The sequence below is a fragment of the Cydia fagiglandana genome, chromosome 25 (genome assembly GCF_963556715.1).
Source record: "Cydia fagiglandana chromosome 25, ilCydFagi1.1, whole genome shotgun sequence".
In the NCBI taxonomy this organism is placed as follows: domain Eukaryota; kingdom Metazoa; phylum Arthropoda; class Insecta; order Lepidoptera; family Tortricidae; genus Cydia; species Cydia fagiglandana.
Window position 1 is genome coordinate 6469793 of NC_085956.1, and position 26961 is coordinate 6496753.

Sequence of the window (26961 nt, forward strand, 5' to 3'; positions counted from 1 at the left end):
TACGTCCTATAGCAGCAACATCACCATCAAATAGGGCTCTTACACTATGTAACAATAAAAACTTGTTATTTTTTAAATTAATATTATCTCTGAAACTAGGCGAATTTCAAAAAAGTTTATAGGACATTTTTGTCTCTAAATATGATCAGGAATACGCTGTTAAAATTATTCGGTTTCCTCATGTTACACAGTGTATAGGGCATCATACTTTAGTAACTGGATAGCGCTGGTGGCCTAACGGTAAGACCATGTGACTTGCGACCCGGAGGTCGCGGGTTCAAACCCTGTTTTCGTACCAATGAGTTTTTCGGAACTAATGTACCAACGAAGTATCATTTGATATTTACCATTCGCTTTTCGGTGAAGGAAAACATCGTGTGGAAACCGGACTAATCCGAATAAGGCCTAGTTTACCCTCTGGGTTGGAAGGTCAGATGGCAGTCGCTTTTTATGCTGACGCTTGTATGATTTTTAGTCTATGTTTGAAAAATCATAAAAAATTAGTATTAGAATTTATTAACTTAGATATTCTAATTGTTACTAAGCCTTGTACTAAATTTATAAAGTAGGTGGGATAATTAGGTACATTGTGAAATATAACCTAACAATTGATAGGTTCCACTAGAAGCCACGTATTATTTTTATATTTTACATAAAACATATATGTATATACTCTGTATCTTTAGGTAGGTACTTAAATAAAAGTAAACAAATAGTTTGTACATTTTCGGGTAGTTATAACATTTATTGATTAACCGATCAAATACAAAACCATCTGGATCTGTCACTAAAAGACTTTAACCTACATTATTTGATCGTGTAATGTTTTCATCTACCCTCAACTGGCTTAAGAAGCCATTTGAGGATAGATTTTGTTTAAACTTTTTTAAATACCCAAAGCTACAGACTATTATTATAGTTTAAATCTTACTTATCTAGGTACCTATAAATAAAAAAAACATCCAACCTGTCATTTGAATATGGCGGTAAGGATTAATTATTATCTATACATATATTTTATTGTTACCTATATGTCTCGTGGTGTATATTTAATGCTAGTTATGCAGTAACAATGGATCGTAAATGTTACTGCCTTAATATAAAAGCGGCCATGTGCGCGTCGGACTCGCCCATGAAGGGTTCCGGAGCAGCAAGTAACATAATAAAATTGCGGTTTACGATTTATGACGTATTAAAAAAAAAACTGCAGCAGACAGACGAACAGTGGAGTGTTAGTAATAGGGTCCCATTTGGGGTCATCCATTAATTACATCACACGTTTAGGGGGAGGGAGGGGGTCAAGAAAATGTGACATATTGTGACATGGGGGAGGGGGAGACACAAACTTTGTGACGTCACTTTAACTTCATCAGTAACCGAAAATTTATTTAAATAATTTTATTCGCTTTACATTTAAAAAAACAAGTTTTTAAAACGATAATCGCTTTTATTCGTTTAATTTTCTTTCCTAAGCAGTTTTGGGTTATAAAATGACTAATATTTATATCGTCAAAAATATTTTGATAAACTATTAATGGTAGTCACTTAATTCGATTTGGCGATTTCGTAGAAAAAATGTGACGTCACACTAGGGGGAGGGGTTTGCCAAATGTGACCAAGTGTGACAAGGAGGGGGGGAGGGGTCAAAAAACCTAGAAATTCGTGTGACGTAATTAATGGATGACCCCTTTTTACCCTTTGGGTACGGAGCCCTAAAAAGGACCAAACGATTAAAATCACAGTCACTACACCTTATAAAACAAAGTCCCCCGCCGCTTTTATCTGTTTGTGTGTATGTATGTTCGCAATGAACTCGAAAACTACGGAACGGATTTTCATGCGGTTTTCACCTATCAATAGAGTTATTCTTGAGGAAGGTTTAGGTGTATAATTTGTGTAACCCGTGCGAAGCCAGGGCGGGCTGCTAGTAATGAATAAAAATAGATACTGATAGTCAAGTCTCAATCGCATAGATAAAAATAGTGTAATTATAGTTCGTTTTTTTAGCATTAGAAAGAACTCCGCAGAAGTAAGCGTACAGTTTTTATGAGGCTCCTTAATTGTTAATAATTATTGAATTATCTAATGTATCATGGTCAATACATATAATTTACTTCAAATTATTACCGCTAAAAGTGCCGGATTTGGAACCACGAGCTTACTTCTGCGAAGTTCTTTCTAATGCTAAAAAAAACGAACTATAGATAGGTAATACATATGTAATTATATTGCGTATATACTCGTACAGTTATCGTGTCATATTGTATTTTTGTTTGAATTTCTAAAACGTCTCGCTTTGCGCGCTGTTTAAAATCCCATACAAAATAAGATTTAACGCAAACGCTCACGTCCGTCACGCTATCGAATGAAATTCACACTAGGCAGTGTTGCAACTCGGATTTTGAAAAAATGCTAGACTAATGTCTAGATTATGCCAAATAATGCCAAAGTTTATTGAAATATGCTAAAATAAAATCTAAAATATCACTTGGACACAGTTTAGCGTAAAAGATCCATCCTCTAAAATTTGTCATTTAAATGAATGTCTTTTCCGTTTGACCTAAAGTTCAAATTTTACTAACAGATTTTTGTGGATTGGATCTTTTACCCTAAACTACGTCCACTTACACTTAAAACACATACATTTTTCAAATTTAATGCCTTTTTTAACCGACTTCCAAATCTCAAAGAAGGAGGTTATCAATTCGGTTGTATGTTTTTTTTTATTTTTATTTTTTTTATTTTTTTTTATGTTTGTTACTCCATATCTCCGTCATTACTAGATCGATTTTGAAAATTCTTTTTTTGATTGACTGTATATGCATACAGATTGGTCCCGTTTTTGTCAAAACTCAGTTCTGATGATGGGATCCATGAGGAATCGAGGGAACTCCTCAAATCTTAAAGGCATATATATAGTGATTTTTGGGTTTTTATCAACAAATCCAGCATATACACCCAAAAAAGTGACATTTGATGAAGTGGAACTGCTGATGATGATCAGAACAGAACTCTTCAATGACGCATAGTTCACGGTTGGCGATTTGTCCTCGTCGTTATGTTTGTTAAGCAAGTTAAGTTTTTAAGCCACATTTTTGTCAAGCTCGAGTTCTGATGATGGGATCCATGAGGAATCAAGGGAACTCCTCAAATCTTAAAGGCATGCGTATAGAGATTTTTGTATTTACATCAGAAAATCAAGCATTTTCATTAAAAACTGTTGCATTTGATGAAGTGGAACTGCTGATGATGATCAGAACAGAACTCTTCAATGACGCATAGTTCACGGTTGGCGATTTGTCCTCGTCGTTATGTTTGTTAAGCAAGTTAAGTTTTTAAGCCACATTTTTGTCAAGCTCCAGTTCTGATGATGGGAGCCATGAGGAATCAAGGGAACTCCTCAAATCTTAAAGGCATGCGTATAGAGATTTTTGTATTTACATCAGAAAATCAAGCATTTTCATTAAAAACTGTTGCATTTGATGAAGTGGAACTGCTGATGATGACCAGAACAGAACTCTTCAATGACGCATGGTACGAGGGGCGGCTGAATAGTAATCTCCTTGGTCAAAAAAATATTAAAATATGTTACTGGTTGCAATGCAATTTTATTCGTTATTTATTCTTTTTTCAAATTTTGTGACATTCATTTGTTTCCGTAAATGCCATTTGTGTACAATTTTCGAATTTATGCAAGATGTCGGGTGAAAAAATCAAAATAGTTAAAATTGAGCACCGTGCAGTGATCAAATTCTTAACAAAAGAAGGAAATACGCCCTCGCATATCCGAGAGCGTATGTTGCGTGTGTTTGGTGATTCGTGCCCTTCAGAATTCACTATAAAATTTTGGTCCAAGCAATTTAAAATTGGTCGTGAAAGCTTGGAGGATGACCCCCGTAGTGGAAGGCCGATTTTTGCGGTTACGGAGGAAAATGTAGCCAAAGTAAAAAAAATAATTCTAGAAGACCGACGGGTGAAGCAGTGGGAGATAGCCCGAGATGTGGGCATAAGTAAAGAGAGAGTTAATGAAATAATTCATACACATTTGAACATGTCTAAGGTGAGTGCGCGCTGGGTCCCCAGAATGTTAACGCCTTTTGACATGGACAGACGGGTGAAATGTTGTAAGGACTTTTTGAACATGAGTCGGGGGAAAGAAGAAGAAATTATGTCAAAAGTAGTGACGTGTGATGAGACCTGGATCAGACAGTGGGACCCAGAAAGTAAGCAAGAGTCTTTACAATGGAAGTTCAAAGACGAGAAGCCTCCTAGGAAGTTTAAAGTTCGACCGTCAGCTGGCAAACTTATGGCTACGGTGTTCTGGGATATAGAAGGAATATTAATGATTGATTATTTACCAAAAAGAACTACCATGAATGCCGAATATTATTCTAACCTGCTACGCCAGTTAAGGGATGCAATAAAAGAAAAAAGGAGAGGCAAATTAAGCAAAGGAATTTTGATGTTACACGATAACGCACCTGTCCATACTGCCCGCACAACGCAGCTGGTTATGAAAGAATTAGGCTTCGGTACCATTGACCACCCACCGTATAGTCCAGACCTAGCCCCCTGCGACTATTTTCTCTTCCGAAATCTGAAGAAAGACCTCCGAGGCAGAAAATTTTCTACTGATGATGAGATGAAGGCTGCTGTAACGGACTTTTTTGACGACAAACCAAAAGATTTTTTTTTTCATGGGTTAATGTCATTATTTGACAAATGTAATAAGTGCATTTCCCTCGAAGGGGACTACATAGAAAAATAAAATAAAACTGGACACTACAGTCTTTTATTTCATACTTAGGTAGATTACTATTCAGCCGCCCCTCGTACACGTTTGGTGATTACGAATTTCGATTTTGACTTGGACTGGGACCCGGACTCGGACTCATACCCGGATCCGGTTCGGATCCGGATCCGGTTTGGACCCGGACCTGGACTCGGATCCGGATTCGGACTCGGAACCCGATTCGGACCCGGACTCGGATCCGGACTCGGACCCGGTCTCGGACCCGGACACGGATCCGGACTCGGACCCGGACTCGGACCCGGACTCGGACCCGGACTCGGACCCGGACTCGGACCCGGAGTCGGACCCGGACTCGGACCCGGACTCGGACCCGGACCTTGACCCAGAAAACCACTATGATACCTTAACTAAATAAACAACTATGATTACCTACCATAAAATTAATGTAGGTATAAAGTACGATGATGCCAATCTTACTAGCCCCTCCCGCTTAAACCCCGTACACCGCACGGCATGCGCCATTAAGTGGGTTAGGTTAGGTTTGAACTGCGATCCTCACAGAACCGAACAAGGATTAGGTTAGGTTAGAACTGCGAGCCTTACAGAAACGAAATGCTACTTGAAAAGTGGGTTTGATTAGGTTCGAACTGCGATCCGCACAGAACCGAACAGCTATCTGAGGAGTGGGTTAGGTTAGGCTAGAACTACGACCCTCATGGCTCCTCTTCACGATGGGCCAACGCCGGCCACTCCAAGGGACGCATTTATGCGTTAGAGGGAGCAAGTAATATTGCTATCTCATTCTACCGCATGGCTGCGTCCCTTGGAGTGGGCGGCGTTGGCCCATCCTGTAAAGGAGCCATTATACAGAAGCGAAATGCTAGTAGAAAAGTGGGTGGTTTTACCTCCTTTTCTACATAGTGTACCATCTACAATAATCTTTTATCGGCCCCCATGGAAGTCGGTTTTTTTTTCTTAAAAATTATCTACTAACAAGATCTGCTTGGCCAACTCTATATATATTATTCCGTCGACGTCCATCCGTCCACAAAAGTCAAAATTCATATGAAAATATGAACCACATTAAGGCGATGGCGCATATTGTTGCTGCCAAGTTTGTGCAAACTTGGCTTAGACTAAATTATGCTAAATAATATGCCAGATGCTAAATGGACAATTTTGGTGCCAAAGGCGAGTGAAAAAATGCCAGATCTGGCATCATTTATGCCAAGTTGACAACACTGACACTAGGTGTTCTGGTGTCAAGTGGAACGCATCACCAGATTCGCGACGGCAATCCAAGCGTGACATTGATTGGTCGCGACTAACACAAATGGAACTTTTAACTATTTTACGATACGTCAACCGTGACGGGGACATTATTGTTTAGTTGTTAGGGTTCCGTACCCAAAGGGTAAAACGGGACCCTATTACTAAGACTTCGCTGTCCGTCCGTCTGTCACCAGGCTGTATCTCACGAACCGTGATAGCTAGACAGTTGAAATTTTCACAGATGATGTATTTCTTTTTTTTTTTTTTTATTATGCATGGGTTTACTCATGGCCACAGACTAGCCGAGGCGTAGACGTGGCCTACGATGGAGCGAGCTCGCCCAGAAGGTGCCTGTTCACTCTTGATTTGAAGGCTTGACTTGATTTCTGTTGCCGCTATAACAACAAATACTAAAAACAGAATAAAATAAAGATTTAAATGGGGCTCCCATACAATAAACGTGATTTTTGACCAAAGTTAAGCAACGTCGGGAGTGGTCAGTACTTGGATGGGTGACCGTTGGTTTTTTTTTTTTGCATTATGGTACGGAACCCTTCGTGCGCGAGTCCGACTCGCACTTGGCCGGTTTTTTTTTTATTGGGATAGCAACTACCTACTGTCTACTGTTTATTGATAAGTAAGGAAAGCCTTATACATACGAGTATAATGCAGGCAATAAAACCGAGAGGTACAGGTAGGTATATATACATACATATATAGGTACAGGTATACGTATAGACATGAAACTGCGGCATATTATATATTTTAGAAATTTTCGCCTTGTTTTCAAATTCGAGATTAAATTTATGCAAATGGAAATTAATTTTCACCATACCAGCTCGGAAAGAATTACTTTGCACTTCAAAAACGAATAGCAAAGTTGCATTTTATCCACATGTGAGGCAAAGTAATCAAATGCAAATTTTGAGTTGTTTTCTTATGTTTGCTGGTAGAATTGACTTTTAAATGATGATTTTGGATGATAAATATTTAATAACATTCATTTGGATTTGATTTGGTTTGATTTTGTTTGATATATTACATTTAATATTTGCTTCGGGTTGGTGTGGTGAAAAATTTTGTGTTTCACTCGGGAGCAAATTTTGTTTAACCCTCGTGCTTTGAAACCCTCGCAACGCTCAAGATTCCATTTTTCGAAACTCCACTTGCACTCGCATTGACCCACGGTCGCCACATAATTATTATCAAGTCCAGTAAAACGTAGCCAGGGTCGTTAAGATCACAAGGTACAAAATCCAATCGGAAGAAGGGAATGTCCGGTAAAACTTAGCCAAGTTGCGTAAAAGATCAGTAGGAATTGAATAAGAACCTGTGCACTGAATAACTGAACGAGCGAAAGCCAGTTAAACACTAAGATTTAAAACTACAATCATATCATAATGTGTCCCACAATTTGATAACAGGCCAGGTAATTCTTTTTATTGGTGTCTCGCTCGCTCTTTTATTACAATTGTAGTTAGGTATAGCTCAGATAAAATTACCACTAAATAACATTCCGACATAAACAGATAAACCACGTGCTTATCAATTGCAACAATGCGAGTACGGCCCTGGCGGCACATCTGTTATCTCTAAATGCAAAACGTGTGAAGGGTTATTCTTACCTTCAAAGCATTTTTATCCTTATGATAAGACTATAGAGCCGATAATATAATGAAATTTTATGATATCTTATAGCTGTTTTTCTACTGAGTGCATTCTTTTTGAGTTTCGATGGTTGTTAAATGCAAAAAAAGTTAGGTTAGCCATTATTTAGTTAGTGTATTTTGTAGTTTATTGTTTAAAGAAATAGAGTCGTTAATCTATACTAACATTTCAAGGCGGTTATAATCTGCTTTTACTACGAGGTGATTATCCTAATTTGTGGTTTACCACTCAATGGTATTGTATTCTTGAGACTCTTTGAGTAAACTAGATCAGATCGTTTGATTCACACTATAACAAAGGCGCGTTATCGGAGAGCGCAACTACACTGGTTTTTTGAGCGTTGGACTAGCCTGCGCTCGGGTGCCAAATAGAATAAGGATGACCCTTTTTTGCAGGTAAGTAGCACGTGCGGTTTTACTTAACAATAGACAATAGGATTAGCCGCCGGGCTCAGTTACGAATCTACGAACTATACCTTAAATAATATAAAAAGAAGAATCACTATCCATGAAAAGAAAATAATAATAAAAGTAGAAATGAATACTTATTTCATCTTAACGTATCGAATGGCGTTCTTATGTATGTATATGCTAATACTTTATATGGTTGCCATGGCACGCATGGTACGATGCGGTATTTTTTAACGGCCTAATGTGCTAAGACGTGCCAGGGTATCTAGTACTGCCAAGGCTGTTTGGCCATCGATTTTCGACGCTATTTCTGTCCATCACCGTCCGTTTAACAAGTGCGAGTCGGACTCGCCCACCGAGGGTTCCGTACTTTTTAGTATTTGTTGTTATAGCGGCAACAGAAATACATCTGTGAAAATTTCAACTGTCTAGCTATCACGGTTCGTGCGATACAGCCTGGTGACAGACGGACGGACGGACAGCGGAGTCTTAGTAATAGGGTCCCGTTTTAACCTTTGGGTACGGGAACCCTAAAAAAAAGCCGATGTCACCAAAGACATCAGCATGAATCGATGACATTTCGTTTATCAAAAACTGCTCTATTTTCAGTGTTACGACCATTGATAAGAAATAAATAAGAAATAATAAGAAATAAATATATAGGGACATTTTTACACAAATTGACTAAGCCCCACGGTAAGCTCAAGAAGGCTTGTGTTGTGGGTACTCAGACAACGATAAATATAATATATAAATACTTAAATACATAGAAAACAACCATGACTCAGGAACAAATATCTGTATCATCATACAAATAAATGCCCTTACGAGGATTCGAACCCGGGACCATCGGCTTCATAGGCAGGGTCACTACCCACTAGGCCAGACCGGTCGTCTGATCGATTGATGTTTATCTCAGGACCGGCTCCACGGGCAACAAGAACGGGACATGAATGGGGCCAGTACAGCGGTGTGACATCGCTACAACGCGATTGGTCGATGAGTTCACTTCACGCGCGCGATTGGCTCAACTAGTTGCGTCAGACTGCACGATTCGCTCGAATTCAGTGTTGCCAACTCGGATTTTGAAGAAATGCTAGGCTAATGTCTAGATTATGTCAAAATTATGCCAAAGATTTTTGAAACACCTATGCTAAAAAAATGCTAAAATATCACTTGAAATTATTAGACACTTAAAGCACATACATTTTTCAAATTTACCGCCTTTTTCTACTGACAAGATCTGCTTGACCAACTTTATATAGTCCGTTGACGTCCATCCGTCCACAAAAGTCAAAATTCATATGAAAATATGAACCACATAAGGCGATGGCGCATATTGTTGCTGCCAAGTTGGTGCAAACTTGGCTTAGACTAAATTATGCTAAAAATTATGCCAGATGCTAAATGGAAAATTTTGGTGCCAAAGCGAGTGAAAATATGCCAGATATGGCATCATTTATGCCAAGTTGGCAACAGTGCTCGAATTCGTGTGTGACACAGCTGAACTAGTACCATCTTTAGTGCCCGAAAGACCGGTCCCGAGATACACGTCAATGGTCACGACATTTGTAAACATAAATAAACACCCACAATCGTAGCCCTACCTTTTTAAGTTTGCCGTCCGATTAAAAACATAATACTGATTATTTTTATTTGATCAATAAATCAGTCCTATGTAAACTGTTACGAAATAAACATTCGATCATAGATTAGGCACACACAGACAGACAGAAAGATATCCGTTATCTGTTCCAATTGTTTATCTATACGGCGTTACATCGAAATCGAAACGTCCGTAAATGAGGAGTAGATTATGATAAAAAGAACATGTTCTGATTTCCGGCCTGTGACGCCGATAATACTGAAGATACGAGGCTATACTTCGTTTTTTTTAGCATTAGAAATTAGGTAAACAATCTTGATGTGTCTTTTAATTGAAAAACACATTTTAAAAATAAGTTACGGCAAATATGTAACAATTATGAATCTAATACGATCATTTATATTCTTCTGCTTTCATAAGTAATAGCTTTTGATTTTTAAAAAGCGTTTTTCAACAAAAAGACATGTCAAGATCGCTTACCTTCTTGCAAGTTCTTTCTAATGCAAAAAAAAACGAACTATAGATTAGCCACTGTAAAGTACGGTTAGTTAATAAAGTATTAAAAAGGAATTAAATATTTGAACGCCACGCCTATCGTCATATCTAATGGGCGGCTTACGTCAAAATAATGTCGAACGATAGACGTAATATGGATATGACTTCAATTATACATAGTTCGTTTTTTTAGCATTAGAAAAAAGGTAAACAATCTTGATGTGTCTTTTAATTGAAAAACACGTTTTAAAAATAAGTCACGACATTTATGTAAGTAACAATTATGAATCTAATACTATCAATTTTATTACATTCTTCTGCTATCATAAGTAATAGTTACTGATTTTTAAAAAGCGTTTTTCAATTAAAAAACTTGTCAAGATCGCTTACTTTCTATCTAATGCTAAATAAAACGAACTATAATTGTAGTCATATCCATATTACGTCGAACAAGATTTATAAAAAACAAGTGCGAGTCGGACTCGTGCACGAAGGGTTCCGTACCATAATGCAAAAAAAACGAAAAAAAAAGCAAAAAAAAAACGGTCACCCATCCAAGTACTGACCACGCCCGACGTTGCTTAACTTTGGTCAAAAATCACGTTTATTGTATGGGAGCCCCACTTAAATCTTTATTTTATTCTGTTTTTAGTATTTGTTGTTATAGCGGCAACAGAAATACATCATCTGTGAAAATTTCAACTGTCTAGCTATCACGGTTCGTGAGATACAGCCTGGTGACAGACGGACGGACGGACAGCGAAGTCTTAGTAATAGGGTCCCGTTTTACCCTTTGGGTACGGAACCCTAAAAAAAGATAACATTAAAAAAAATGTATGTATATCGATAACTTTAAATACCCTAACAATTATATACGAAAATAAGTAATAATATATCGATATCGTGCCGATGTTGACAGGAAGTAAATTATATAACGTGTTATTTTCGATTTGGTTAAATATTTGCGCGCAGGTTATTGTCCGGTTTGTCTGTCTGCTTCCCACGGCTTATCTGCTGAACTTAGGGTTATTGAACATTTGATATTTCATTCAAGTTCTTTTTTTGTGTGTGTTAGTTTGTATGACTGTTTTGGTACGGTAAGACAAGTATATGAATATATTAAGTATTAGTCTGAATTTTGTATATTTATATCATTATCAGAAGGTAGTTAATTGTACAATAAAAAAATATGTAATTACCTTCCCATTTCGTACTTCGTACCTTGTCACAGTGACAATCAATATGAAAGTCGCTAGAGACATCATACTATTGTCACTGTGACAAATTACAAATTGGGTAGAAAATAAAATTCTTTGACTGTAGACTTTTCGACCATGAGATAAGCTTTTTAGTTTTACATAACACCGTACCAAAACGGTTCCGGAACCTTACGTCTTTAAATAGAATTGGTGGGAAATCGATGAGGACCTTGGTACCATGCATCAAAGTTTCATGGCTATGGTCATATCATGATGGCATGATTTTCATGATTCAGCCAGCAAACTTGTATTGTGTTTATACTTCGTTTTATTTAAGTATTATGAGGAAGGTGAGCGATCTTGAGGTATGTTTTTATAGAAAAACACCTTTGTAATAAAATAAGTCACAGCAAATGTGTAACAATTAATCATAAATCATATATGATACATATACATTACTATATGATACATTATGATACATTATTTTGCTTTCAGAAATGTAGTAGTTAAGGTAAAGGTGCGTACGTCTTTTTAGCAGGGCCTTATTTTCTCCTAAGCCCACAAGGCCCGGGCCAAGGGGCCCAGGCAACATAGATATGGATGTGAGATGAAGAAGGGGGCCCTATTCTAAGTGCTATACCAAGTGTCCAGGGGCCTACGTCTCTAAATCCGGGCCTGCTTTTCAGTAAATATTACTTCAATCACGGTACCGAATACCGGTATATTTTTCATATAAATTAATCGGTATTCAATTTCGGTACCACGGTCGTTTGTGTTTATTTTTGCACTAAATTTAGCTGATCTGATAAATCATTATCGTTACCTAAATACTATTCTATAATAACAAAAAAATATTGTGAATTTTATGAGATATTTTGATTTTTAGTTATACCGGTTGCGGTCCCTGCTCCAATCTACAAACGTTAAATGTATTACCACAATACGGGTGATTCATCATAACACTAACGCCGTAAACTATCAGGTAACGTCGTTATTGTTTTCTTATCACACTGATAACAAGACCGTCGGCGCAGTTGTTATCTTTCACGTGTTAAAATGTGGCTTAGGTAAGCCCTTTTTAGACATTTCAAGAACTTGGATGCAACATTCGATACAATAACTGGAAACATAATGTGCACATGTACAGTGCTACCATCTACTGTTCTCGTCGGTACGTTTCCTTGCGCATAGTAGGTTCTGCCATCTTGTGGGCTACATCGGAAGCATAAACGCCTCGCGCCAAAAATCTGACGGATCTTATAGAACCGTGTCTCGAACAGTCTCGGTACAAAAAGTACTGAGGTTGACTGAAGTAGCATGACAAATATTACGAACGTTTTCGGAAATCAATTATTCGCTACATCTGTAACGAAAATTGCATGCAATTTCGTGAACCATCTGAATAGGGCTTTATTATGGCGGGGGCTTTGTAAACCTTTCTCGGCAGATGTTATGCCTTTATTGTAAAATTGCCACGCTTTGTGGCATCTTTTACCAGATGGCGATGACTTTAAATGTACAGTTAGCAGCAGAAGTTGCTAAGCGTGCCTGGTGTTCAAAATGATCTTGACGCGATAAGAGTGTGTCAATTGTGAACACCTCGCCCGCTTAGCAACTTCTGCTGCTGACTGTATAACGGAGAATGGACAGCAATAGGGTATTTCACTGAATATTACGCTTTGGAATTGCGACCTATTTCTTAAACAAAATCTATAACATTTTGAAAATACTATTGTTTGTTTCTGTGTCGTACTTCACTTCGATAAGATACTATCTAATCTTAACGGTTCTGAATGTTATTGAGAGCAATGAGAGCATCGTGTTAACGAACATATGATAAACGAATTTCTGCGCACTAAGTAGTTTGACTTTCTATTCTGAGTAGGTTAAAAATGGTTCAAGAAGAAAAGTACCTAAATCTTTTGAGTCTGAATTTGAAAGACTTGACACATTTATAACGAAGCCCGGCGCTTAAACAAAGTCAGAGTCTTTTAAGTCCCTAGTTGAGACCTATTGTGTCTTTTTTAAACGCAACTCGAAAAGTTTCGAGCCACCGAATAAAGAAAGTTTTATTTTAGGTTTTGTTTTAAAAAAAAATCTAAATCAATGGGGCCCACAGATTCCTAGTTCGCCGGACGATATCAGCCTGTCAGTTGGTCGGAGCTGTCAAATTTTGCTTCTAACTGACAGGCCGATATCGTCCGGCGGACTGGTAATCAGTGGGCCCCTTAACAGTATTAACAGAAAATAGTCGTTATTGTATAATCTGCGTGTCTTACACATTAATTTTACAGAAAAACAATTGCATTCATGTTTTTTAGGGTTCCGTACCCAAAGGGTAAAACGGGACCCTATTACTAAGACTTCGCTGTCCGTCCGCCTGTCTGTCACCAGGCTGTATCTCACGAACCGTGATAGCTAGACAGTTGAAATTTTCACAGATGATGTATTTCTGTTGCCGCTATAACAACAAATACTAAAAACAGAATAAAATAAAGATTTAAATGGGGCTCCCATACAACGAACGTGATTTTTGACCAAAGTTAAGCAACGTCGGGAGTGGTCAGTACTTGGATGGGTGACCGTTTTTTTTTGCTTTTTTTTTGTTTTTTTTTTGCATTATGGTACGGAACCCTTCGTGCGCGAGTCCGACTCGCACTTGCCCGGTTTTTTGGAAATATATTGAGTTATCTGAAAAGGAATCAAGTCACCTAAAAAGACTCGTGTCTCTAACAAGTAAAAAGAGCGAGTGTGATGAAAAGAGTATTTGGATTGTATTGTTTACTATAGTTCGTTTTTTTTAGCATTAGAAAGAACTCCACAGAAGCAAGCGTGCAGTTTTTATCAGGCTCTTTAATTGTTAATAATTATTGAATTATCTAATGAAGCATGGTCAATACATATAATTTACTTCAAATTATTACCGCTAATAGTGACCGATTTGGAACCACAAGCTTACTTCTGCGAAGTTCTTTCTAATGCTAAAAAAAACGGACTGTAAAATATATATTATCGTATGCTTTTGAGATAACTCTGATGCATTATCATTATCATTTATCATTAGGTACAGCTGCATTTTAGCAATATGATAAGAGGTAACTAAAAGGCTTGGTATTGGTCGTAGTATATTTTTTAATAAAAAGCTTGTAACCGGTAATCGCTGCCCGCTTTTTTCTATTAAATATGGTGGATAGAAAGAGGGCCAAAGATTAGTTATTTGCAGTACATATGCTCCTACTTTCCCGCACTTGTGCGGGAAGGAGCACTTTCCGTGCGTATGTCAAAAGTTTAAAGGGCCATGTGTACTGTAAAACGTTGTACGATACACGTGCGAATAGGTAATTCGTAACTCGTGTCGATTTTAAATAATGCCTTTGGTCGTGTTTTAATTTACCGCCACTCGCTTCGAATTTCCTCTTTTCCGCACTTATATAGATAACTATTACGATACAAGTGCGAAAAATAAGAAATTCAGAATTACCTGTATCCTGTTTTATAGTACATATGGCCCTTTAAATATTCGACGTAGTTACGTAATGAGCTTATTATAGCACAGGGTGTCGTGATGGAGCACCAGATGTACTGTAAACATTATAATAGGTCAGTTATAGGCCTTAAAACAAGGCCCGATTAGTTATGGGTTATGGAACACTTGTCATTTGACAGTAACACTATGCAACACGGTAATATTATAGGTAGGTACCTACTTACCTAGCTTACCTAGTATTGCACAGCGTTCCTACTGTTGCTCCATAAGTGTGGACTGTGGATGCACTTTTACACCCGTAAGTATACAATTTAATTTCCCTCTAAATACTAAACATTATTTCTGCCCATAATGGGCATTAAATAATCTAACAATAGGTCCACTATACAAGTATTACGGACATCACAGTAATAAATCATAATAATATATCAAGTCTTACCACAAACTCGAGCTGTAGCCGTTAAAACAATACACGATCGCCGTAACGCACTGAAATCTAACGAATGAGTCAACACAACGCATAACTTCCATTACTTCATGTCGGACAACGCTAAACAAACCAAATTCGACCGTAACTTTAAAGCAACTGGGTCTATATTCAATTGCAAAGCAACAAAATGAATTATATCAATATGTTTCCTGTGTCAATCGAAAATGTACCTTAAAAGTGAAGCATACAGTTGATTCTCATTTGTTTTAAGGTAATTGTGAATGATAAACGCTGTCAATCTGAAATGAGCTCTAACGGCATATAAATAGGGTCCGTTCCAGCTCGCACGGCAGGATCTGCGTTTGCGCAGGTACCGAGACGTCACGGTATATTTATAGGCACGTGAATTGAATTTTCGTTTAACGGCGTAGCGTCGTTACGATGATATATGTAAGTGATTTTGTAGTGGTTTTTCCACGATTTCTGTGATGAATTTTAGTGTTTTGCCACTACAGGGTGGAATTATTAGATGGGGCACTGTATGAGAAGCATTTTCTTTCATTTGTTGCTTTGTGGTGCCCTAACGTTTTTTATGAACGTAGCCTTAGGCCTACTGTCCACGAGGCGTAGCTGCATAGACGCTGCACGCATCGCCGTGCAGCATTCATGCAGCCCGGCGTACTGACGTTGTCCACGAAGCGTAGCGTAAGCGTATCGTAGCCTGCATTTTCTTTCATTCGTGATGATGTCGTCCAGTGATGAAGAAGTTATTTTGGCCTATTATTATCTTCGAAGTCGGCGACGACGCCGTTTATATTGGATACATCCATATATAGAAAGAAACATACATTGTAGACTGTTCGTAGCTCCTAGAGAACTATTAGCAAATGACAACGTATTTCATTCATTTTATAGAATGAGTAAAGTGACATTTCCACTATTTGCACAAACTTTGCAGCCGTTCCTGCCATTTTTTCTCACAAATACTCAACGTGCTGTCCGTGCGATGCAGCCCGGCGTATAACACGCAGTACGCCCGGCGGCATGAAGCTTGCATGCAGCGTCGCTGACGCGACGTTGCTGCTCCGTGGACAGACTTGTGCGGTTTTGTATGTAGGCTGCAAGCAAGCGTACACCAAGCGTACAATGACGAATACGCGTCTATGCAGCTACGCTTCCGTGGACAGTAGGCCTTAACGTCGGTTGGTTTTTAAGAAGATTTTGACCCTGGACAGAAATGGAATCGATGGCATAAAAAAATAGATGAAATTCACAATTTGTTTCCTGACTGTACATTTTGACAAAATACAGGTACATATCTTAAACAAAATTATGATTTGCTTTGTTTTTAGTAAAAAATTAAGATTTATGTAAGTAATTCGTGTTCATCAATATTGTAGTAACGTCGGATTTTGTAAAAATAATGGAATTATATCGCATTAGACCTGTTAACATTAACATACGGAGCGGCAGCTGACGTCCACCAGGGTTCGTCATACATAGCCGTTAACCACCATACAAGTTATTGCCCGGGAGGCGATTGGTCATGGAAATCTGTTCCTGGCAGATTTAGGTAATTCATGTTCATAAATATTGTAGTAACGTCGGGTTTTGTAATAATAATTGTCATTTAAAGTTTATTAAAAATATACAAAATAAGTATTAACAAAATAATTAAACTAAACATTAAAATTAAAACTAAAACTAAACTCTAACAACTATATACACATATTTACAGATAAATAATAATTGAAATTATATCGCATTACATCTGTTAACGTTACTAACGAGAGAGTTTAAAGTGTTATTTTATCGCTGTATGACCTTCGTCGTTAGCCCGTTATCATCGTTGGGGAAGGAAATGTATGAAATCATACAAGGTTGTATGTATGGAATTTACCGCAGGATGTATACTGTATAGTAACGGACGTAACGGCCGCTATGAACGATACTAAAAGGAAAATGTATGAGACTGTACATGAACAAGTATAGAATAAGGAAACAAATCATTTCTGTACGGAGGGGAACAATTTTTCGTTAGTGTAGCTGTAGTAGGAATTATGGAACCACCGTAGTGGGCTGTGTAGGGCTCCGGGGTGAGTCCCTGCTGTTAAAGGCTCACGTTTAGCATCTGGCATATTTTTAAGCATAATTTAGTCTAAGCCAAGTTTGCACCAACTTGGCAGCAACAATATGCGCCATCGCCTTATGTGGTTCATATTTTCATATGAATTTTGACTTTTGTGGACGGATGGATGTCGACGGTCTATATAAAGTTGGTCAAGCAGATCTTGTCAGTAGAAAAAGGCGGCAAATTTGAAAAATATATGTGTTTTAAGTGTCTAATTTCAAGTGACATTTTAGCATTTTTTTTTCTAGAGATTAGTCTAGCATTTTTACAAAATCCGAGTTGGCAACACTGCCTGCGGCGCTCCTCTACAAGGCGGAGTTGGCATTCGTTGGTGGTTTTAGACGGTAGTCCTATTACTGGTTAGTCCGTCATCGCTCCTGGTTCCCCCGGGCCAGGTGGCATGCGTAAAGGGTCATTCCACCGTTTCGGGTGTTACACTTGAACTCATAAAATAAGGTTTTATTCGATATTGTAAAAGGAACTAGGAGGTTATAACTATTGATTCATCTACTACTTTGATAATATTATCTTTTCCTGTACACACATAATTAAAGTATAAGAGCAATAACGAGAGAATCACTAAAAAGTAGCTGTTTCGGGCGTTACGCGAATTGGCCTATACCTTCTGACCATCAGTACCAAAATGCATAAGTTAGCGAATTTTGTCAAGTAACCTCCAGTTTTATTTATGTCAAGTAATAATAGTTAGTATAGCCTACTGAAACACAGAAGTAACACTTAGTATCACTTCTTATTTAATCTTAATAAAATAAATTACCTGTTTCGGGTGTTACTCCTGGTTCGTTTCGGGTGTTACGAGTACGAAATTATGACAGATTTATACGAAATTATGGCTCAGTTTATTGAAATTATTGTATTTTTAATAAATTCGATTAAAATCATAAGTAATAAATGCTGAATTATTATAAAATACGATAATCTTAACAATAATAACTGTTTCTCGAAGATATCATAGTTATTTTCTTTTGATTGGAACAATAAAAAGTGAAGATTGTAATGCAATATGCTACGTCACTAAACATTTTATTTTAAAATTTTTAAATACGTAGTACTAAGTAAACTAAGTAAACTTTTCTAAGGCAGTTAAAAGACGACGCATACAAAAATCCGTTCATAATGCCAACAATATTCCTTTGAAGTGCCCAAAGATCGCATCATATTCGCACATTTCGAAGAAAAGCTTTAAGAGATAATAACTATAATAAGACCTTGACGGTAACATTCAACTTTTATAAATACTAACACCATATGAAAATGCACTTTGAATGCATTAACATAAGATATACTTTAGCTTGACAGATTATTATTAATAGCCGTGATTCTTCTTAGTTATTTCTAAATGAAATTAGACTTTAAATTTATAGACAGAAGATTTATTTTTCAATAAATTCGATTGGCATATTATACATTATAGTTTTTTGTCAATGGATTTTGAAACGCAGTACTTGTGGATAAGTTTCAAAGTTGATTGATAAGTTTAAATTGTATGCGTTGTAGATATAGATTTCGAGAAACATCTAGATTAGAATCAAAGACGCTTTTGATTGTTTGTTTTTAGTACCTACAGTATGATAAGATTGATGCATAAATGGCTCCATGTATGCTGTGGACTGGACAAATCTGATATATACAGTCGGCATCAGATATATGGGAGCGGCCGAAGTGCTCAAAAATATCTAAACATTCTGAACACGCACTCTAGCTCCTTGCAAATAGAGAAAAAACTTATTGTAGAGAAATTATACCGGGTGTGGCCTGTAATATGAGCAAAAAATTTAACTGTAGGCTGTACTCCTCATACTGACTAACATTTGTTCAACAATCTATGTTTTAATTATTTGCTCTTGTTACAGGCCACACCCGGTATATGTACTAGTATTCATCATAGTTGATTTCGAAATTAAGATTTATTTTTGGTATTACAAATTCGATAGGCGCTTAAGGGGCCCACTGATTAACAGGCCGCCGGACGGTATAGGCCTGTCAGTTAGAATAAAATTTTGACAGTTCCGAACAACTGACAGGCCGATAACCGTCCGGCGGACTGTGAGTACTTATAAAAAAATAGTTTTTTGGAAAAATAGTCCAAATCTCAAAAAATAAAAAACAATGTTTCTTTATCTTAGGTTAGGCTGTTTGCGCCAAGAAATAAATTCGTAAATAAACTTGTTAATAAATAAAATAAATCGAGTTAATAAAAGAATTAACAAGTGTAAGGTCAATTTGGCTAATTCCGTCATAGGGGCTATTCCGTCCGTGAAATCATCTCATAAAATTCATAAAGCACAGACAACAAAAACAATTGTCGCGGAAACAGATTTGGGCCACTTAAACCGGTATTTAATTTGATAAAACCGGTATAAGGATTAAACCATAAAATATGAATTTGTATAGTAAGACTTGTCTATAAATAAGAATGAAAAAATTATTGATATCAACAATATTTTGCTAATAAGTTGATAGTCCGGAAACCTCTGTAATCCGTCAAAAGCCGGTTTTTTGCCCATCCGTCCGTAATTTACTTATGTCAGGCGTGGCTCACTCCGCGATTTCGTCGCTTTGCTACAGGTAGCTAAAAGTATATCCGTTCGACCCCAATATTGGGGTTTGCCATAAGCCGCGCGAGGCGCTGTCGCCACCTAGCGGCCATATCTGTCCTGATCGTGACAGACGCGTTTTGTTAAGAGTGAGTCTTCTGTACCTAGTACTATTATTTATTCTGTGCTTATGTTTAGTTTAAGCAAACCTTTTATTTATTCTTTATTCAGGTAAACACAAAATATAAGTTTACAGCTGCAGCCAAGACACTTCGGGCCACTTGCACCATTCCACTAACCCGGAGTTAACCGGTTAAACATGTATGGAGTTACCAGTATACAATTTGACACCGAGTAGGTAACCGGTTTAGCCGCTTAACCCCGGGTTAGAGGGATGGTGCAAGTGGCGCTTATACTGTCAATACATAATATATGTAGTCTGTATTATAATTTTTTTTTTTATTATTATGAATGGGCTTACTCATGGCCACAGACTAGCCGAGGCGTAGACGTGGCCTACGATGGAGCGAGCTCGCCCAGAAGGTGCCTAAGGTGCAGGTGAAGGTGCAGAAGGTGGTAGGTGAAGTAGTACACTTGTATTACACACATTATGCTTGATTAAGCAGAATGTATTGGACATTTTATATTGTAAGAACTTGTTTTGGGTACTACATCTAGCAACTGAATAAATATTTAAAAAAAGTAAATGTCGAAATATTAAACCATAAATAAAGAAGCAAAAAAATAACAAAATCAATACTTACAAACAAAGCCGGCACAACGAACCGTCAAGTTAAAAAAAATATTTTAAAAATTCAAATTTGGAACGGGAGGAACGCGTGCGCCGACGCAGGGCCGCGAGTTATCTAACGGATAACGACGCGTTATAGCGTAACGAACGTTACTCACAGAGTAGAGTATGGCGTAGAGTGGTCGCGCTTATATGCCTACAGTTATCAATGGGTAGATTACGGGGCAAAGTGCAGTGATAATTGGGAGTGACATTGAACATGTTATCTGGGGATTGCCCAGATTGGGAGATGTTTTCGAGACATTATGAATTAGGCATGGTTTCAGGAATTTTATATAATTATACATTTTATTAAATTCTGGACAAATATGTTTAAAAAAAATTGCAACGTAAGGGGCTACATGCGGTTTTCATCGATTTTTGACAAGTTTTGAATCGTATATCCTACTTTTGCACTACAGATAGATTGATAAGACAAACGGCTATCGGTTCTTCAATCTTTTATCTTCATTTTTGTCACCGGATTTTGAAAGAAATTAATACCTACTTATTTTTTTTTAAACATTGTCTAAAAAAACATTTCGTATCTAGATTTCTGTGATAGCGGAAGCAGTTATAAAGTTGACCCAAAAAATTTTTATTAAGCTATGAGCTTCATCACATATGTTCCTTGAGTAATTCTAACGCTACGTCTTACGTAGGCGAACAACGCGCGAACGCGGCGCGGCGCGGCGCGGCGAAATCAATCCTTTGATGCCCATAGAAGTGTCCTACGTAAGCGATCTCGTTGCGAACGCGGTGCGGCGCGATTTGCACGCGAATGTCAGGCGGCGCGGCGCGGCGCGGCGCGTTCGCGCGTTGTTCGCCTACGTAAGACGTAGCGTAAGCATTTCAAGCCTGGGAGCCAATAAGAAATGTGTGTCTACTCGGATTTGTAATGGATTCAAACTTTCAACCCCTTTTTAACCCTGTTAGGGGATGAATTTTACAAAACGCTGAAATTACTTTTCCTGTCTTTTAATAATATCCCCAAATAAAAGATTCAAGTCCCGCGTTCGAAAATTTTTTTGATATCCATACAAACTTTCAACTCCTTTTTCACCACCTTAGGGGATGAATTTTCAAAAACGCTGAAATTAGTTTTCTTGTATTTTAATAATATATCGTTTTACGAAGTTTCAAATTCCTAGCTTAAAATAAAACTTGAACCCCATACAAACTTTCATCCCCTTTTTAACCCCCTTAGGGGTTGAATTTCTCAAAATCGCTTCTTATCTCTTGTACACTTTATAAATGTAATCTAGTGTGCAAATTTCAACTTTCTATCTTTTGTAGTTTCGGCTCCGCGTAGCAAAAATCTCCAACCAAATTTTTCACCTTTTTACGTTTTTCTTGTAAAATTACTATGAAATTGAAAAAACAAATATCAGCAATGAATTCTACGTCTTTGGTTTATACGAAAATGATACCAAACTTGCCCTAGTACCCACCAGGATCAGAGTAGATTTTTTTTAAAGATGACGGATGGCGGCCGTCTTTGTACCCCACCCTCCCCCCCACTTCACGCTAGAAATGCTTAGAATTACTCAAATATCAGATGTGATGAAGCTCATAGCTTAATAAAATTTTTTTGGGTCATGTATGGCAGCGTTACATAACTGACTCCAGTATGAAGGATCTTACATATACGAAATCTACATATTTGGACTCGTCTTTGACGTCTCATAAAACGTATGTGGGGTTTTAATTTTAAACTTATTAACACAAAAGTCATGGCCAGTAAACCAGTTTTTTTTGCCTAAAATAGTTCAACTTTGATGCCAAATATCTCGAAGACAATGAACTTTGATGGGATACTATATTGCTTAAATAAGCCGTTGTTGTTAATATGATAAGCTACGATAAACATTAGAAAACTAAGGGGTTCAGATCTAAGTTCTTTGGCCTTTTTTTTTTTTTTTCAAGAGGGGAAATGCTTTACGCATACCACCCCGGCGCGGGGACGGGCCGGGATGGTTATGTGGGACTCCCTGTTGTGGGCTCATGAGACCCCAGGTTTACCCACTAAAACCCCTCTGTTGCCGCCTCGCTGCTATACGGCGAGGTCCCAGGAACGCCGAAGTACTCTTCCGCAACCTCGCCAGAAGTTCTTTGGCCTGGGGGAACCCCTTAAGTTACCTACCGTAAAATGGGCGTTGTGCGTACTTCGCCCGCAGTTAGTATGAATTTGCCTCAATAGGCATCTATGAGGCATCACAAATATATCCACAATATAATGCAACAACTAATCATTTATTCTTTGAAGATAGTAAGATGAAACGAATTGAGAATAACTTATACATTAATTGCATGCACGTGAATCGTGATGATATTGCATAATGCATGTTGCAGTTAAATGCAACGCGAATTATTACGAAGGCATTAGATACGGTACTGATAAGACTTGGGTTAATGATACTTCTCTTATGCTTGGTGGACTTAAGGTATTTTGTCTGTCTATTCGAATATACCGGAAATCGGATCAATAGGGAATATTATGCAAAACTCTGCGTAGAGGGCGTCACTAGGTCAATCACATGGCCTACCGTGAAACACGACAGTCGAAAGGTCAGTTTCTGCCTATTTATCACTCTTGCCTATTCGATCGATAGAGAGGCAGATAAAGAAATTTCGATTTTCGTGTTTCGCGGCAGGCCACCCTGTAATTCCTGTAAACAAGCCGCCTTGATGCATCAATGTCATACTGCCGCATTCGAACTACAAGATATTCACAAGAGACGACACGTACTAGATCCATTCTAGATACGTTATAGTTTAGATATCTACTAGTTCTCTTTTGCAGCGCAATTCGGGCAACCAATGTCACTTTTACGTTAGGTAGAGTAAGATATCTATTAGATGTGAATTAGATCTCTAAGTCATATCCTGTGGAAATCGTACAAGAGTATCTCCAGAATCGCGCAAATGTCAAATTTGACAGGTTAGATCTTAAATATATCGTTATCGTATCTTGGTGATGTCTAAAAGATGTCTATTTCAAAATCCGAATCGGGCCCATCGTGAAAACTTGCCAAAAAACTGTTAATGGTCTAGTATGTATAAGTTGCTCTATGACGGAAAGGGACAAACGATTATTATCGGCTAGTCAACTTTAGTAAACGTTTATGAATAAGGGGCTTAGTATTTGCACGTTCATTTTTAGGGTTCCGTACCTCAAAGGAAAAAATGGAACCCTTATAGGATCACTCGTGCGTCTGCCTGTCTGTCCGTCTGTCACAGCCTATTTTCTCGGAAACTACTGGACCAATTAAGTTGAAATTTGGTACACATATGTAAATTAGTGACCCAAAAATGGACATATTATTTTTATTATTTTAAAATACATAGGTTCGAAGTTATTTAAGAAAATAACCAAAAATGACCATTCCCCCCTCTTTATCTCCGAAACTACTGGGTCTAAAATTTTGAAAAAAATAGTCAAAATAGTTCTTTACCTATAGATGACAGGAAAACCCATTAGAAATGTGCAGTCAAGCGTGAGTCGGACTTATGTACGGAACCCTAGAAACGCGAGGTCTACTCGCACTTGGCCGGTTTTTTTTGCTGCGCGTCCGCAGAGGTAGAGTTCGACGAACTGCGAGTTTTCAAGTTGAAGGACAGACGCGTTTTTATCGATATTTGTGCAGTACAAGCAAACACTGCTCAAAATACGACGATACAGGAAATAACAAGTTTTTACGTAATTTACACACAAATAAAAATATCATCATACCAATACGTCGGAAAGGGATAAACGATTATTATCGGCTTGTCACCTTACCTATAGTTCATGCACGGGGCCTATAAGGGTTCCGTTTTCGCCATTTTGGCTACGGAACCCTAATAACACTCGAGCCATGCCACGGGTTGCTACTATATTACAAAGTGTAGACGAAATCATAAAGTATCATAATTCGCGATCATATATCGACAGAACGTGATATTCAATGGTTCTGTGAACCCTATGTTATGGACATAATGATGCGCTTATTATATGCGTTATATGATACATTATTAACGTGTAGTGTAAAATGACACACGCTAGGCGAAAATGAACCTTAAGTCCAGGTGATAATGCTGATGAGCCGTTACTTTTTAGGGTTCCGTACCCAAAAGGCAAAAACGGTACCCTTTACTAAGACTCCACTGTACGTCTGTTCGTCTGCCTGTCACCAGGCTGTATCTCATGAACCGTGATAGCTAGGCAATTGAAATTTCACAGATGATGTATTTTTGTTGCCAGTATAACAACAAATACTAAAAACAGAATATAATCAATGTTTAAGTGTGGCTCCCATACAACAAACGTGTTGTTTTGCCGTTTTTTGCGTAATGGTACGGAACGCTTCGTGCGCGAGTCCGACTCGCACATGGCCGGTTTATTTCTTTGCCAATTTTGCCCTATAGGCGCCTAATCGGAAAATACAAATGAAACTTAGATATAGATACTTAAGACGAAACAGGAGCTGAAATGTAAATATTTTAGGTAAATATACCCCGCTAACGGAAGCGGCTCCTAAAAGTAGTGCGGTAAGGACAAGGCGAAAAATCCTGCGTAAAAATCTCAAAAATCGAGGTGTCGTACTTGACTGTTTCCTCCTCCAAAACTTAACCAATCGTAACCAAATTTGGAAATCTAAATGATTTTGAAATTATCTGTGTTGGACCGTTTTGCTTTTTTGGCTAATTGTTATCAGTTTTGAATAGGTACCACGCCTCTCATTGCGGCATAGTCAATTAGGCTATTTTGGCCTTTTTTGAAGGGCTCTAGCGCCTTAAAAAACAAAAATATCAAAAAAAAGCTAAACGGTCCGACACAGATATTGACAATAATAATCTGTGTTGAAAAAATCATTGCTCTAGCTTCAAAACCCACGGAGGAAACAGTCGAGTACGTTTGTATGGAGAAATGACCACTCCTGTTGGCTCTTAAACTCACATGTCTTCCTGTTCCTAAGCTAGCAATCGTTCCCGGTTTTGTATGTAATATAATGCACACTGTGACATAAACGATGTTCGGCCAAATTGTCTCATTATGTCATTTGTTGAACCAAGTAGCGAATCAAAACAAAATTAATAGACCAATAAGGAAATTAAATGATACTCTGATTATAGTAGACGCAATCCAAACTGACGACCGGAGTCATATCACTATCTCTCTCACCCTACCTACGACCACGCGAGTGTGAATGAGAAGTTTTACGACCCCAGTCGTCAGTTTGGTTTGCGTCTACTATAACATCATGGGTTGCTCTTCTAATTTCTAATACACCAGTGTAGACGTGACTACAGGGATGCAAGTTGTGGAAAGTTTCCACAAAGTTCTCGGAACGTTTCACAGGCAACAAAGTAAACTTTTATTTTCGACATGGACATTTTCGACTCCCATACGAGTTTCCACTACAGTGTAAGCGTACAGTCTTGATCATATACAGTCGCCATCAGATATATCGGAGCGGCCAAGGTGTTCACAATATCTGAACAAGCACTCTTAACGCCCGGACAAAATAGAGGCGTGCTCAGATATTTGTGAGCGCCTTGGCCGCTCCGATAGCGACTGTATATCGGCTTATACATATTTACAGGATGGCCCAAAATATATATTGAATTTTTTTTTATGTGTATTTTGTTGGTTGATAATTTTAACAACGCTTCGCGGTTGTATATCACGGAAAATATTTTGACGATAATATGTTTTGTTTCAGTTAAATGTTTTTATGACATTTTAATGACATTTTGTATAAGACGTGTAAAGCCTGGTCAGAGTGAGCAGTAATATATGATCATTGTCAAGAGGGCGCTGTTATCTCTCATGTATAGGGTGACAGTTCAGTATAGTATGAAAAAAATAGTTCCAGTGAAAGATGGCGCGTGATCATATATTCCTGGTCATAGAAAAAAATCCTAAAAAGGGGGTTAAAGTTATACTGGTTTAAAGCGAAAGAACCTAGATTAGAATACACTATGTATTATCATAATTTAGTATAATGACAGTAAATGTCGTTATTGTGTCCCTAGTGCATAATTGTGGCATTGAAAATGCAGTTAATGTTGCGTTTTGTGTAATCGCCTGATGGGTTTAATTTTGAATTGTATGAATGCATGCAGTAATTGCAGTACCGACAGGGCATTGGGTTTTAACAAAGTTAGTTAAGAAAAAAT

The 26961-nt window shown here is 37.8% G+C and overlaps 1 protein-coding gene across 3 annotated transcripts in view; it reads right to left on the reverse strand.

The window, feature by feature from the left end:
* The window catches only part of LOC134677005 (zinc transporter foi), a 71219-nt gene that overhangs the window by 16996 nt on the left and 27262 nt on the right, over positions 1-26961 (reverse strand). Inside the window, exon 1 of one of the 3 annotated variants that reach the window (XM_063535402.1) lies at positions 20774-20895. The exons of 1 other annotated variant lie outside the window; for it this stretch is intronic. The gene's annotated coding sequence lies outside the window, so the exon portion shown is untranslated. Of the gene's footprint in view, positions 1-15329; positions 15434-20773; positions 20896-26961 lie in introns of those variants that run through there. One more of the 3 variants, XM_063535401.1, reaches the window with a different exon arrangement.